At 50.2% G+C, this 15,083-nt stretch overlaps 8 pseudogenes; all 8 read right to left on the bottom strand.

Annotated features, from left to right (window-relative positions):
• LOC130352319 (5S ribosomal RNA) lies at nt 1-120 on the bottom strand (annotated as a pseudogene).
• A 2,086-nt stretch (nt 121-2,206) lies between these two features.
• Nucleotides 2,207-2,326, bottom strand: LOC130334316 (5S ribosomal RNA; annotated as a pseudogene).
• Nucleotides 2,327-2,610: 284 nt separating this feature from the next.
• On the bottom strand, nt 2,611-2,730 carry LOC130316612 (5S ribosomal RNA; annotated as a pseudogene).
• A 3,043-nt stretch (nt 2,731-5,773) lies between these two features.
• LOC130326732 (5S ribosomal RNA) lies at nt 5,774-5,893 on the bottom strand (annotated as a pseudogene).
• A 669-nt stretch (nt 5,894-6,562) lies between these two features.
• Nucleotides 6,563-6,682, bottom strand: LOC130352782 (5S ribosomal RNA; annotated as a pseudogene).
• A 4,834-nt stretch (nt 6,683-11,516) lies between these two features.
• On the bottom strand, nt 11,517-11,636 carry LOC130352664 (5S ribosomal RNA; annotated as a pseudogene).
• A 2,061-nt stretch (nt 11,637-13,697) lies between these two features.
• On the bottom strand, nt 13,698-13,817 carry LOC130326761 (5S ribosomal RNA; annotated as a pseudogene).
• Nucleotides 13,818-14,486: 669 nt separating this feature from the next.
• LOC130352781 (5S ribosomal RNA) lies at nt 14,487-14,606 on the bottom strand (annotated as a pseudogene).
• Nucleotides 14,607-15,083: the final 477 nt, after the last annotated feature.

Genomic DNA, 15,083 nt, shown 5'->3' with positions numbered 1-15,083 from the left:
TGTCAACGACACCTGGGTTTCCCAGCCAGTCTCCCATGCTGGTACTTGCCGGGCCCTAAGCTGGGTAGCAGTCTGCGATCTGACGAGAGCAGGCGTGTTCAGCTTAGGATGGCCATTGACAGCTTCTCACCCTTTCTACTGTGCATTTAAGCATCAATAAATCCTTTTCGGAATCAGAATGGAAGGCGGCAACAGAGCAAAATGTCAACGGCAGCCGGGCATTCCCAGCCAGTGTCCCATGCTGGTACTTACCGGGCCCTAAGATCTGTACCAGTCTGCGATCTGACGAGAGCAGGCGCATTAAGCTTAGGATGGCCGTCGACAACTTCACACCTTGTATACTGTGGATTTAAGCATCAATAAATTATTTTCGGAATCGGAGCGGAAGGCAGCAATAGAGCAAAATGTCAACGTCACCCGGGATTCCCAGCCAGTCTCCCATGCCAGTACTTACCGGGCCCTAAGCTGGGTAGCAGTCTGCGATCTGATGAGAGCAGGCCCGTTAAGCTTAGAATGGCCATTGACAGCTTCATGCTTTTTATACTGTGCATTTAAGCATCAATAAATCCTTTTCGGAATCGGAGAGGAAGGCGGCAACAGAGCAAAATGTCAATAGCACCTTGGATTGCCAGCCAATCTCCCATGCCCGTACTTGCCGGGCAGCAGTCTGCGATCTGAAAAGAACAGGCACATTCAGCTTAGGATAGCCGTAGACGGCTTCACACCCTGTATACCGTGGATTTAAGCATCAATAAATCCTTTTCGGAATCGGAGCGGAAGGCGGCTACAGAGCAAAATGTCAACAACACCTGGGATTCCCAGCCAGTCTCCCATGCTGGTACTAACCGGGCCCTAAGCTGGGTAGCAGTCTGCAATCTGAAAAGAGCAGGCGCGTTCAGCTTAGGATGGCCGTTGACAGCTTTGCGCCCTTTATACTGTGCATTTAAGCATCAATAAATCCTTTTCCGAATCGGAGCGGAAGGCGGCAACAGAGCAAAATGTCAACTGCACCCGGGATTCCCAGCCAGTCTCCCATGCCGGTACTTACTGGGCCCTAAGCTGGGTAGCAGTCTGCGATCTGAGGAGAGCAGGCACGTTCAGGCTTAGAATGGCCGTTGACAGCTTCACACCCTGTATATTGTGGATTTAAGCATCAATAAATCCTCTTCCGAATCGGAGCGGAAGGCGGCAACAGATTAAACTGTCAACTGCACCCGGGATTCCCAGCCAGTCTCCCATGCTGGTACTTACCAGGCCCTAAGCTGGGTAGCAGTCTGCGATCTGACGAGAACAGGCGCATTCAGCTTAGGATGCCCGAAGACATCTTCATACCCTGTATACTGTGGATTTAAGCATCAATAAATCCTTTTTGGAATCGGAGCGGAAGGCGGCAGCAGAGCAAAATGTCAACGACACCTGGGATTCCCAGCCAGTCTCCCATGCTGTTACTTACCGGGCCCAAAGCTGGGTAGCAGTCTGCGATCTGACGAGAGCAGGCGTGTTCAGCTTAGGATGGCCGTTGCCAGCTTCTCACCCTTTCTACTGTGCATTTAAGCATCAATAAATCCTTTTCGGAATCAGAATGGAAGGCGGCAACAGAGCAAAATGTCAACGGCAGCCGGGCATTCCCAGCCAGTGTCCCATGCTGGTACTTACCGGGCCCTAAGATCTGTACCAGTCTGCGATCTGACGAGAGCAGGCGCATTAAGCTTAGGATGGCCGTCGACAGCTTCACACCTTGTATACTGTGGATTTAAGCATCAATAAATTATTTTCGGAATCGGAGCGGAAGGCAGCAATAGAGCAAAATGTCAACGGCACCCGGGATTCCCAGCCAGTCTCCCATGCCAGTACTTTCCGGGCCCTAAGCTGGGTAGCAGTCTGCGATCTGACGAGAGCAGGCACGTTCAGCTTACGATGGCCGTTGACATCTTCACGCCTTGTATACTGTGGATTTAAGCATCAATAAATATTTTTTTAATCGGAGAGGAAGGCGGCAACAGAGCAAAATGTCAATAGCACCTTGGATTGCCAGCCAGTCTCCCATGCCCGTACTTGCCGGGCAGCAGTCTGTGATCTGACAAGAACAGGTGCATTCAGCTTAGGATAGCCGTAGACGGCTTCACACCCTGTATACTGTGGATTTAAGCATCAATAAATCCTTTTCGGAATCGGAGCAAAATGTCTACAGAGCTATAGAGCAAAATGTCAACAACACCTGAGATTCCCAGCCAGTCTCCCATGCTGGTACTTACCGGGCCCTAAGCTGGGTAGCAGTCTGCGATCTGACGAGAGCAGGCGCGTTCAGCTTAGGATGGCCGTTGACAGCTTCACACTTTGTATACTGTGCATTTAAGCATCAATAAATCCTTTTCGGAATCGGAACGGAAGGCGGCAACAGAGCAAAATGTCAACGGCAGCCGGGATTCCCAGCCAGTGTCCCATGCCGGTACTTACCGGGCCCTAAGATCTGTACCAGTCTGCGATCTGACGAGAGCAGGCGCGTTAAGCTTAGGATGGCCGTCGACAGTTTCACACCTTGTATACTGTGGATTTAAGCATCAATAAATCCTTTTCGGAATCGGAACGGAAGGCGGCAACAGAGCAAAATGTCAACGGCACCCGAGATTCCCAGCCAGTCTCCCATGCCAGTACTTACCGGGCCCTAAGCTGGGTAGCAGTCTGCGATCTGACGAGAGCAGGCGCGTTCAGCTTAGGATGGCCGTTGACATCTTTACGCCTTGTATATTGTGGATTTAAGCATCAATAAATATTTTTTTTAATTGGAAAAGAAGGCGGCAAGAGAGCAAAATGTCGATGGCACCTTGGATTGCCAGCCAGTCTCCCATGCCTGCATCTGCCGGGCAGCAGCCTGCGATCTGAGGAGAGCAGGCATGTTCAGGCTTAGGATGGCCGTTGACAGCTTCACACCCTGTATATTGTGGATTTAAGCATCAATAAATCCTTTTCTGAATCGGAGCGGAAGGCGGCAACAGATTAAAAAGTCAACTGCACCCGGGATTCCCAGCCAGTCTCCCATGCTGGTACTTACCAGGCCCTAAGCTGGGTAGCAGTCTGCGATCTGACAAGAGCAGGCGCGTTCAGCTTAGGATGGCCGTTGACAGCTTCACATTTTGTATACTGTGGATTTAAGCATCAATAAATAATTTTCAGAATCGGAGCAGAAACAGAGCAAAATGTCAACTGCATTCGGGAATCCCAGCCAGTCTCCCATGCTGGAACTTACCAGGCCCGAAGCTGGGTAGCAGTCTGCGATCTGACGAGAACAGGCGCATTCAGCTTAGGATGGCAGTAGACATCTTCATACCCTGTATACTGTGGATTTAAGCATCAATAAATCCTTTTCGGAATCGGAACGGAAGGCGGCAACAGAGCAAAATGTCAACGGCAGACGGGATTCCCAGCCAGTGTCCCTTGCTGGTACTTACCGGGCCCTAAGATCTGTACCAGTCTGCGATCTGACGAGAGCAGGTGCGTTAAGCTTAGGATGGCCGTCGACAGCTTCACACCTTGTATACTGTGGATTTAAGCATCAATAAATTATTTTCGGAATTCGAGCAATAGAGCAAAATGTCAATGGCAACCGGGATTCCCAGCCAGTCTCCCATGCCAGTACTTACCGGGCCCTAAGCTGAGTAGCAGTCTGCGATCTGACGAGAGCAGGCGCGTTCAGCTTAGGATGGCCATTGGCAGCTTCATGCTATTTATACTGTGCATTTAAGCATCAATAAATCCTTTTCGGAATCAGAACGGAAGGCGGCAACAGAGCAAAATGTCAACTGCACCCGGGATTCCCAGCCAGTCTCCCATGCCGGTACTTACTGGGCCCTAAGCTGGGTAGCAGTCTGTGATCTGACGAGAGCAGGCGCGTTCAGCTTAGGATGGCCGTTGACATCTTCACGCCTTTTATATTGTGGATTTAAGCATCAATAAATATTTTTATTAATCGGAGCGGAAGGCGGCAACAGAGCAAAATGTCAACGGCAGCCGGGATTCCCAGCCAGTCTCCCATGCCGGTACTTACCGGGAGCTAAGATCTGTACCAGTCTGCGATCTGACGAGAGCAGGCGCGTTAAGCTTAGGATGGCCGTCGACAGCTTCACACCTTGTATACTGTGGATTTAAGCATCAATAAATTCTTTTCGGAATCGGAGCGGAAGGCAGCAATAGAGCAAAATGTCAATGGCACCCGGGATTCCCAGCCAGTACTTACCGGGCCCTAAGCTGGGTTGCAGTCTGCGATCTGACGAGAGCAGGCGCGTTCAGCTTAGGATGGCCGATGACATCTTTACGCCTTGTATATTGTGGATTTAAGCATCAATAAATATTTTTATTAATCGGAGAAGAAGGCGGCAACAGAGCAAAATGTCAATGGCACCTTGGATTGCCAGCCAGTCTCCCATGCCTGTATCTGCCGGGCAGCAGTCTGCGATCTGAGGAGAGCAGGCACGTTCAGGCTTAGGACGGCCGTTGACAGCTTCACACCCTTTATACTGTGCATTTAAGCATCAATAAATCCTTTTCCGAATCGGAGCGGAAGGCGGCAACAGAGCAAAATGTCTACTGCACCCGGGATTCCCAGCCAGTCTCCCATGCCGGTACTTACTGGGCCCTAAGCTGGGTAGCAGTCTGCGATCTGACGAGAGCAGGCGCGTTCAGCTTAGGATGGCCGTTGACATCTTCATGACTTGTATACTGTGGATTTAAGCATCAATAAATATTTTTTTAATCGGAGAGGAAGGCGGCAAAAGAGCAAAATGTCAATAGCACCTTGGATTGCCAGCCAGTCTCCCATGCCCGTACTTGCCGGGCAGCAGTCTGCGATCTGACAAGAATAGTCGCATTCAGCTTAGGATAGCCGTAGACGGCTTCACACTCTGTATACTGTGGATTTAAGCATCAATAAATCCTTTTCGGAATCGGAGCAAAATGTCTACAGAGCTACAGAGCAAAATGTCAACAATACCTGACATTCCCAGCCAGTCTCCCATGCTGGTACTTAACAGGCCCTAAGCTGGGTAGCAGTCTGCGATCTGACGAGAGCAGGGGCGTTCAGCTTAGGATGGCCGTTGACAGCTTTACACGTTGTATACTGTGCATTTAAGCATCAATAAATCCTTTTCGGAATCGGAACGGAAGGCGACAACAGAGCAAAATGTCAACGGCAGCCGGGATTCCCAGCCAGTGTCCCATGCCGGTACTTACCGGGCCCTAAGATCTGTACCAGTCTGCGATCTGACGAGAGCAGGCGCGTTAAGCTTAGGATGGCCGTCGACAGCTGCACACCTTGTATACTGTGGATTTAAGCATCAATAAATTATTTTCGGAATCGGAGCAATAGAGCAAAATGTCAACGGCAATCGGGATTCCCAGCCAGTCTCCCATGCCAGTACTTACCGGGCCCTAAGCTGGGTAGCAGTCTGCAATCTGACGAGAGCAGGCCCGTTCAGCTTAGGATGGCCATTGACAGCTTCATGCTTTTTATACTGTGCATTTAAGCATCAATAAATCCTTTTCGGAATCGGAACGGAAGGCGGCAACAGAGCAAAATGTCAACGGCAGCCGGGATTCCCAGCCAGTCTCCCATGCCGGTACTTACCGGGCCCTAAGATCTGTACCAGTCTGCGATCTGACGAGAGCAGGCGCGTTAAGCTTAGGATGGCCGTCTACAGCTTCACACCTTGTATTCTGTGCATTTAAGCATCAATAAATCCTTTTCGGAATCGGAGCTGAAGGCAGTAATAGAGCAAAATGTCAACAGCACCCGGGATTCGCAGCCAGTCTCCCATGCCAGTACTTACCGGGCCCTAAGCTGGGTAGCAGTCTGCGATCTGACGAGAGCAGGCGCGTTCAGCTTAGGATGGCCGTTGACATCTTTATGCCTTGTATATTGTGGATTTAAGCATCAATAAATATTTTTATTAATCGGAGAAGAAGGCGGCAACAGAGCAAAATGTCAATGGCACCTTGGATTGCCAGCCAGTCTCCCATGCCTGTATCTGCCGGGCAGCAGTCTGCGATCTGACGAGAGCAGGAGCGTTCAGCTTAGGACGGCCGTTGACAGCTTCACACCCTGTATATTGTGGATTTAAGCATCAATAAATCCTTTTCCGAATCGGAGCGGAAGGCGGCAACAGATTAAAATGTCAACTGCACCCAAGATTCCCAGCCAGTCTCCCATGCTGGTACTTACCAGGCCCTAAGCTGGGTAGCAGACTGCAATCTGACGAGAGCAGGCGCGTTCAGCTTACGTTGGCCGTTGACAGCTTTTTGCTTTGTATACTGTGGATTTAAGCATCAATAAATAATTTTCGGAATCGGAGCAGAAACAGAGCAAAATGTCAACTGCACCCGGGATTCCCAGCCAGTCTCCCATGCTGGTACTTACCAGGCCCGAAGCTGGGTAGCAGTCTGCGATCTGACGAGAACAGGCGCATTCAGCTTAGGATGGCCGTAGACATCTTCAAACCCTGTATACTGTGGATTTAAGCATCAATAAATCCTTTTCGGAATCGGAGCGGAAGGCGGCAACAGAGCAAAATGTCAATGACACCTGGGATTCCCAGCCAGTCTCCCATGCTGGTACTTACCGGGCCCTAAGCTGGGTAGCAGTCTGCGATCTGACGAGAGCAGGCGCGTTCAGCTTAGGATGGCCGTTGACAGCTTTTCGTCCTTTATACTGTGCATTTAAGCATCAATAAATCCTTTTCGGAATCGGAGCGGAAGGCAGCAATAGAGCAAAATGTCAATGGCACCCGGGATTCCCAGCCAGTACTTACCGGGCCCTAAGCTGGGTTGCAGTCTGCGATCTGACGAGAGCAGGCGCGTTCAGCTTAGGATGGCCGATGACATCTTTACGCCTTGTATATTGTGGATTTAAGCATCAATAAATATTTTTATTAATCGGAGAAGAAGGCGGCAACAGAGCAAAATGTCAATGGCACCTTGGATTGCCAGCCAGTCTCCCATGCCGGTATCTGCCGGGCAGGAGTCTGCGATCTGAGGAGAGCAGGCACGTTCAGGCTTAGGATGGCCGTTGACAGCTTCACACCCTGTATATTGTGGATTTAAGCATCAATAAAACCTTTTCCGAATCGGAGCGGAAGGTGGCAACAGATTAAAATGTCAACTGCACCCGGGATTCACAGCCAGTCTCCCATGCTGGTACTTACCAGGCCCTAAGCTGGGTAGCAGTCTGCCATCTGACGAGAGCAGGCGCTTTCAGCTTAGGATGGCCGTTGACAGCTTCACACTTTGTATACTGTGGATTTAAGCATCAATAAATAATTTTCGGAATCGGAGAGGAAGGCGGCAACAGAGCAAAATGTCAATAGCACCTTGGATTGCCAGCCAGTCTCCCATGCCCGTACTTGCCGGGCAGCAGTCTGCGATCTGACAAGAAAAGGCGCATTCAGCTTAGGATAGCCGTAGACGGCTTCACACCCTGTATATTGTGGATTTAAGCATCAATAAATCCTTTTCGAAATCGGAGCAAAATGTCTACAGAGCTACAGAGCAAAATGTCAACAACATCTGAGATTCCCAGCCAGTCTCCCATGCTGGTACTTACCGGGCCCTAAGCTGGGTAGCAGTCTGCAATCTGATGAGAGCATGCGCGTTCAGCTTAGGATGGCCGTTGACAGCTTCACGCCCTTTATACTGTGGATTTAAGCATCAATAAATTCTTTTCGAAATCGGAGCGGAAGGCAGCAATAGAGCAAAATGTCAACGGCACCCGGGATTCCCAGCCAGTCTCCAATGCCGGTACTTACTGGGCCCTAAGATGGGTAGCAGTCTGCGATATGACGAGAGCAGGCGCGTTCAGCTTAGGATGGCCGTTGACATCTTCACGCCTTGTATATTGTGGATTTAAGCATCAATAAATATTTTTATTAATCGGAGAGGAAGGCGGCAACAGAGCAAAATGTCAATGGCACCTTGGATTGCCAGCCAGTCTCCCATGCCGGTAACTGCCGGGCAGCAGTCCGTGATCTGAGGAGAGCAGGCACGTTCAGGCTTAGGATGGCCTTTGACAGCTTCACACCCTGTATATTGTGGATTTAAGCATCAATAAATCCTTTTCCGAATCGGAGCGGAAGGCGGCAACAGATTAAAATGTCAACTGCACCCGGGATTCCCAGCCAGTCTCCCATGCTGGTACTTACCAGGCCCTAAGCTGGGTAGCAGTGTGCGATCTGACGAGAGCAGGCGCGTTCAGCTTAGGATGGCTGTTGACAGCTTCACACTTTGTATACTGTGGATTTAAGCATCATTAAATAATTTTCGGAATCGGAGCAGAAACAGAGCAAAATGTCAACTGCACTCGGGATTCCCAGCCAGTCTCCCATGCTGGCACTTACTGGGCCCAAAGCTGGGTAGCAGTCTGCAAACTGACGAGAACAGGCGCATTCAGCTTAGGATGGCTGTAAACATCTTCACACCCTGTATACTGTGGATTTAAGCATCAATAAATCCTTTTCAGAATCGGAGCGGAAGGTGGCAACAGAGCAAAAAGTCTATGACACCTGGGATTCCCAGCCAGTCTCCCATGCTGGTACTTACCGGGCCCTAAGCTGGGTAGCAGTCTGCGATCTGACGAGAGCAGGCGCGTTAAGCTTAGGATGGCCGTCGACAGCTTCACATGTTGTATACTGTGGATTTAAGCATCAATAAATTCTTTTCGGAATCGGAACGCGGCAACAGAGCAAAATGTCAACTGCACCCGGGATTCCCAGCCAGTCTCCCATGCCGGTACTTACTGGGCCCTAAGATGGGTAGCAGTCTGCGATATGACGAGAGCAGGCGCGTTCAGCTTAGGATGGCCGTTGACATCTTCACGCCTTGTATATTGTGGATTTAAGCATCAATAAATATTTTTATTAATCGGAGAGGAAGGCGGCAACAGAGCAAAATGTCAATGGCACCTTGGATTGCCAGCCAGTCTCCCATGCCGGTAACTGCCGGGCAGCAGTCCGTGATCTGAGGAGAGCAGGCACGTTCAGGCTTAGGATGGCCTTTGACAGCTTCACACCCTGTATATTGTGGATTTAAGCATCAATAAATCCTTTTCCGAATCGGAGCGGAAGGCGGCAACAGATTAAAATGTCAACTGCACCCGGGATTCCCAGCCAGTCTCCCATGCTGGTACTTACCAGGCCCTAAGCTGGGTAGCAGTCTGCAATCTGACGAGAGCAGGCACGTTCAACTTAGGATGGCCATTGACAGCTTCACACTTTGTATACTGTGGATTTAAGCATCAATAAATAATTTTCGGAATCGGAGCAGAAACAGAGCAAAATGTCAACTGCACTCGGGATTCCCAGCCAGTCTCCCATGCTGGTACTTACTGGGCCCGAAGCTGGGTAGCAGTCTGCGATCTGAAGAGAACAGGCGCATTCAGCTTAAAATGGCCGTAGACATCTTCACACCCTGTATACTGTGGATTTAAGCATCAATAAATCCTTTTCGGAATCGGAGCGGAAGGCGGCAACAGAGCAAAATGTCTACGACACCTGGGATTCCCAGCCAGTCTCCCATGCTGGCACTTACCGGGCCCTAAGCTGGGTAGCAGTCTGCGATCTGACGAGAGCAGGCGCGTTCAGCTTAGGATGGCCGTTGACAGCTTCTCGCCCTTTATACTGTGCATTTAAGCATCAATAAATCCTTTTCGGAATCGGAACGGAAGGCGGCAACAGAGCAAAATGTCAACGGCAGCCGGGATTCCCAGCCAGTGTCCCATGCCGGTACTTACCGGGCCCTAAGATCTGTACCAGTCTGCGATCTGACGAGAGCAGGCACGTTAAGCTTAGGATGGCCGTCGACAGCTTCACACCTTGTATACTGTGGATTTAAGCATCAATAAATTCTTTTCGGAATCGGAGCGGAAGGCAGCAATAGAACAAAATGTCAACGGCACCCGGGATTCCCAGCCAGTCTCCCATGCCAGTACTTACCGGGCCCTAAGCTGGGTAGCAGTGTGCGATCTGACGAGAGCAGGCGCGTTCAGCTTAGGATGGCTGTTGACATCTTCACGCCTTGTATACTGTGGATTTAAGCATCAATAAATATTTTTTTAATCGGAGAGGAAGGCAGCAACAGAGCAAAATGTCAATAGCACCTTGGATTGCCAGCCAGTCTCCCATGCCTGTACTTGCCGGGCAGCAGTCTGCGATCTGACAAGAACAGGCGCATTCAGCTTAGGATAGCCGTAGACGGCTTCACACCCTGAATACTGTGGATTTAAGCATCAATAAATCCTTTTCGGAATCGGAGCAAAATGTCTACAGAGCTACAGAGCAAAATGTCAACAACACCTGAGATTTACAGCCAGTCCCCCATGCTGGTACTTACCGGGCCCTAAGCTGGGTAGCAGTCTGCGATCTGACGAGAGCAGGCGCGTTCAGCTTAGGATGGCCGTTGACAGCTTCACGCCCTTTATACTGTGCATTTAAGCATCAATAAATCCTTTTCCGAATCGGAGCGGAAGGCGGCAACAGATTAAAATGTCAACTGCACCCGGGATTCCCAGCCAGTCTCCCATGCTGGTACTTACTAGGCCCTTAGCTGGGTAGCAGTCTGCGATCTGACGAGAGCAGGCGCATTCAGCTTAAGATGGCCGTTGACAGCTTCACACGTTGTATACTGTGCATTTAAGCATCAATAAATCCTTTTCGGAATCGGAACGGAAGGCGGCAACAGAGCAAAATGTCAACGGCAGCCGGGATTCCCAGCCAGTGTCCCATGCCGGTACTTACCGGGCCCTAAGATCTGTACCAGTCTGCGATCTGACGAGAGCAGGCGCGTTAAGCTTAGGATGGCCGTCGACAGCTTCATACCTTGTATACTGTGGATTTAAGCATCAATAAATTATTTTCGGAATCGGAACGGAAGGCGGCAACAGAGCAAAATGTCAACTGCACCCGGGATTCCCAGCCAGTCTCCCATGCTGGTACTTACTGGGCCCTAAGCTGGGTAGCAGTCTGCGATATGACGAGAGCAGGCGCGTTCAGCTTAGTATGGCCGTTGACATCTTCACACATTGTATATTGTGGATTTAAGCATCAATAAATATTTTTATTAATCGGAGAGGAAGGCGGCAACAGAGCAAAATGTCAATGGCACCTTGGATTGCCAGCCAGTCTCCCATGCCGGTAACTGCCGGGCAGTAGTCTGCGATCTGAGGAGAGCAGGCACGTTCAGGCTTAGGATGGCCGTTGACAGCTTCACACCCTGTATATTGTGGATTTAAGCATCAATAAATCCTTTTCCGAATCTTAGCGGAAGGCGGCAACAGATTAAAATGTCGACTGCACCCGGGATTCCCAGCCAGTCTCCCATGCCGGTACTTACCAGGCCCTAAGCTGGGTAGCAGTCTGCGATCTCACGAGAGCAGGCGCGTTCAGCTTAGGATGGCCGTTGACAGCTTCACACTTTGTATACTGTGGATTTAAGCATCAATAAATAATTTTCGGAATCGGAGCAGAAACAGAGCAAAATGTCAACTGCACCCGGGATTCCCAGCCAGTCTCCCATGCTGGTACTTACCAGGCCTGAAGCTGGGTAGCAGTCTGTGATCTGACGAGAACAGGCGCATTCAGCTTAGGATGGCCGTAGACATCTTCACACCCTGTATACTGTGGATTTAAGCATCAATAAATCCTTTTCGGAATCGGAGCGGAAGGCGGCAACAGAGCAAAATGTCAACGGCAGCCGGGATTCCCAGCCAGTCTCCCATGCCGGTACTTACCGGGAGCTAAGATCTGTACCAGTCTGCGATCTGACGAGAGCAGGCGCGTTAAGCTTAGGATGGCCGTCGACAGCTTCACACCTTGTATACTGTGGATTTAAGCATCAATAAATTCTTTTCGGAATCGGAGCGGAAGGCAGCAATAGAGCAAAATGTCAATGGCACCCGGGATTCCCAGCCAGTACTTACCGGGCCCTAAGCTGGGTTGCAGTCTGCGATCTGACGAGAGCAGGCGCGTTCAGCTTAGGATGGCCGATGACATCTTTACGCCTTGTATATTGTGGATTTAAGCATCAATAAATATTTTTATTAATCGGAGAAGAAGGCGGCAACAGAGCAAAATGTCAATGGCACCTTGGATTGCCAGCCAGTCTCCCATGCCTGTATCTGCCAGGCAGCAGTCTGCGATCTGAGGAGAGCAGGCACGTTCAGGCTTAGGACGGCCGTTGACAGCTTCACACCCTTTATACTGTGCATTTAAGCATCAATAAATCCTTTTCCGAATCGGAGCGGAAGGCGGCAACAGAGCAAAATGTCTACTGCACCCGGGATTCCCAGCCAGTCTCCCATGCCGGTACTTACTGGGCCCTAAGCTGGGTAGCAGTCTGCGATCTGACGAGAGCAGGCGCGTTCAGCTTAGAATGGCCGTTGACATCTTCATGACTTGTATACTGTGGATTTAAGCATCAATAAATATTTTTTTAATCGGAGAGGAAGGCGGCAACAGAGCAAAATGTCAATAGCACCTTGGATTGCCAGCCAGTCTCCCATGACCGTACTTGCCGGGCAGCAGTCTGCGATCTGACTAGAACAGTCGCATTCAGCTTAGGATAGCCGTAGACGGCTTCACACCCTGTATACTGTGGATTTAAGCATCAATAAATCCTTTTCGGAATCGGAGCAAAATGTCTACAGAGCTACAGAGCAAAATGTCAACAATACCTGACATTCCCAGCCAGTCTCCCATGCTGGTACTTAACAGGCCCTAAGCTGGGTAGCAGTCTGCGGTCTGACGAGAGCAGGCGCGTTCAGCTTAGGATGGCCGTAGACAGCTTCACGCCCTTTATACTGTGCATTTAAGCATCAATAAATCATTTTCCGAATCGGAGAGGAAGGCGGCAACAGATTAAAATGTCAACTGCACCCGGGATTCCCAGCCAGTCTCCCATGCTGGTACTTACCAGGCCCTAAGCTGGGTAGCAGTCTGCGATCTGACGAGAGCAGGGGCGTTCAGCTTAGGATGGCCGTTGACAGCTTTACATGTTGTATACTGTGCATTTAAGCATCAATAAATCCTTTTCGGAATCGGAACGGAAGGCGGCAACAGAGCAAAATGTCAACGGCAGCCGGGATTCCCAGCCAGTGTCCCATGCCGGTACTTACCGGGCCCTAAGATCTGTACCAGTCTGCGATCTGACGAGAGCAGGCGCGTTAAGCTTAGGATGGCCGTCGACAGCTTCACACCTTGTATACTGTGGATTTAAGCATCAATAAATTCTTTTCGGAATCGGAGCAATAGAGCAAAATGTCAACGGCAATCGGGATTCCCAGCCAGTCTCCCATGCCAGTACTTACCGGGCCCTAAGCTGGGTAGCAGTCTGCAATCTGACGAGAGCAGGCCCGTTCAGCTTAGGATGGCCATTGACAGCTTCATGCTTTTTATACTGTGCATTTAAGCATCAATAAATCCTTTTCGGAATCGGAACGGAAGGCGGCAACAGAGCAAAATGTCAACGGCAGCCGGGATTCCCAGCCAGTCTCCCATGCCGGTACTTACCGGGCCCTAAGATCTGTACCAGTCTGCGATCTGACGAGAGCAGGCGCGTTAAGCTTAGGATGGCCGTCTACAGCTTCACACCTTGTATACTGTGCATTTAAGCATCAATAAATCCTTTTCGGAATCGGAGCTGAAGGCAGTAATAGAGCAAAATGTCAACAGCACCCGGGATTCGCAGCCAGTCTCCCATGCCAGTACTTACCGGGCCCTAAGCTGGGTAGCAGTCTGCGATCTGACGAGAGCAGGCGCGTTCAGCTTAGGATGGCCGTTGACATCTTTATGCCTTGTATATTGTGGATTTAAGCATCAATAAATATTTTTATTAATCGGAGAAGAAGGCGGCAACAGAGCAAAATGTCAATGGCACCTTGGATTGCCAGCCAGTCTCCCATGCCTGTATCTGCCGGGCAGCAGTCTGCCATCTGACGAGAGCAGGATCGTTCAGCTTAGGACGGCCGTTGACAGCTTCACACCCTGTATATTGTGGATTTAAGCATCAATAAATCCTTTTCCGAATCGGAGCGGAAGGCGGCAACAGATTAAAATGTCAACTGCACCCAAGATTCCCAGCCAGTCTCCCATGCTGGTACTTACCAGGCCCTATGCTGGGTAGCAGACTGCAATCTGACGAGAGCAGGCGCGTTCAGCTTACGTTGGCCGTTGACAGCTTTACGCTTTGTATACTGTGGATTTAAGCATCAATAAATAATTTTCGGAATCGGAGCAGAAACAGAGCAAAATGTCAACTGCACCCGGGATTCCCAGCCAGTCTCCCATGCTGGTACTTACCAGGCCCGAAGCTGGGTAGCAGTCTGCGATCTGACGAGAACAGGCGCATTCAGCTTAGGATGGCCGTAGACATCTTCAAACCCTGTATACTGTGGATTTAAGCATCAATAAATCCTTTTCGGAATCGGAGCGGAAGGCGGCAACAGAGCAAAATGTCAATGACACCTGGGATTCCCAGCCAGTCTCCCATGCTGGTACTTACCGGGCCCTAAGCTGGGTAGCAGTCTGCGATCTGACGAGAGCAGGCGCGTTCAGCTTAGGATGGCCGTTGACAGCTTTTCGCCCTTTATACTGTGCATTTAAGCATCAATAAATCCTTTTCGGAATCGGAGCGGAAGGCAGCAATAGAGCAAAATGTCAATGGCACCCGGGATTCCCAGCCAGTACTTACCGGGCCCTAAGCTGGGTTGCAGTCTGCGATCTGACGAGAGCAGGCGCGTTCAGTTTAGGATGGCCGATGACATCTTTACGCCTTGTATATTGTGGATTTAAGCATCAATAAATATTTTTATTAATCGGAGAAGAAGGCGGCAACAGAGCAAAATGTCAATGGCACCTTGGATTGCCAGCCAGTCTCCCATGCCGGTATCTGCCGGGCAGGAGTCTGCGATCTGAGGAGAGCAGGCACGTCCAGGCTTAGGATGGCCGTTGACAGCTTCACACCCTGTATATTGTGGATTTAAGCATCAATAAAACCTTTTCCGAATCGGAGCGGAAGGTGGCAACAGATTAAAATGTCAACTGCACCCG

Source organism: Hyla sarda, chromosome 1, assembly GCF_029499605.1.
Source record: "Hyla sarda isolate aHylSar1 chromosome 1, aHylSar1.hap1, whole genome shotgun sequence".
NCBI lineage: Eukaryota > Metazoa > Chordata > Amphibia > Anura > Hylidae > Hyla > Hyla sarda.
Note: the sequence above shows the minus strand (reverse complement) of the source record. Positions and strands in the feature narration are given on the sequence as shown.